The sequence below is a fragment of the Sinocyclocheilus rhinocerous genome, unplaced genomic scaffold, assembly GCF_001515625.1.
Source record: "Sinocyclocheilus rhinocerous isolate Xijiao unplaced genomic scaffold, SAMN03320098_v1.1 scaffold1522, whole genome shotgun sequence".
NCBI lineage: Eukaryota > Metazoa > Chordata > Actinopteri > Cypriniformes > Cyprinidae > Sinocyclocheilus > Sinocyclocheilus rhinocerous.
Window position 1 is genome coordinate 223,351 of NW_015637563.1, and position 912 is coordinate 224,262.

The 912-nt window shown below is 33.2% G+C and overlaps 1 pseudogene; it reads left to right on the forward strand.

Annotated features, from left to right (window-relative positions):
- The first annotated feature begins 382 nt into the window (after positions 1-382).
- The window catches only part of LOC107749058 (guanylate cyclase soluble subunit beta-2-like), an 11,819-nt pseudogene continuing 11,289 nt past the window's right edge, over positions 383-912 (forward strand).

Genomic DNA, 912 nt, shown 5'->3' on the forward strand with positions numbered 1-912 from the left:
AGACTGGACCGTGTGCACCTGCTCACCTTTCATGAAAGAATGACAATCAATTACACAAAACATATATGACTATTAATGCAAATGAATCAAATAAATTTATTTAATAATTAAAAGAGCTCAAATTAAACCGCAAGTTTAGACATTTTTAGTCTGTTTATATGCATGCATTTGTATTCATTTAAATAAGTTAATAAGTTGAATATTAGGCTAATTGATAATTGTCACAATAATTGCTTAATGCGTTAGGCCTGTCGCTTTACTTGATTTGATTGTTGATCGGTGCAGTTTGCGATCTCTTGCCCAGAATAAAACCTGCAAGGCACATTTTAATGAGTAAAAGCTGTTTTGAAATGTAAAAATGTATTAAGAACAGACTGTGCTCAGGAGGTCTCTCTCAGGGTCACGCGGATGTTTGGGACTCGATGCAGAAAAACTTTATTGCTGGATAGAGCGTTGTATTGTGTGTTTCTTCTTCAGTTAAGCATGATGGTCATGGAGCTGAATGGTTTATCAATGGACTATAAAAAGGGACACTAATTTACCTTTCATATGCCGAAAGGAAACAACCTGACAGAGAAATGGTAAGGAAATGGCCTTTTTATTTATCTAGAATCTAGATGTTCTGTATGCTCTTTATTTAGCTTTATTGCATTTTTATTGGTGTGTAGTTATACAGTTGGGTGCATAAATAGCTTACCTAAACTTCCTAACAATATACAATGCGTGGGCTAGTTCAATACGGAGAAAACGCCTGTGAAAAAAAAAAAGTGCAGCATCTGGAGGATTTTATTTTATTTTTTTGTCAATTTAGTTATTATTTATGCGTAAAAGCATAGTCAGGACCGTAAACGACAAGCAAAATGCACTTTTTATGATCCATGTTGTGTTTTTTTTTTTTTTTTTTTTTTTTTT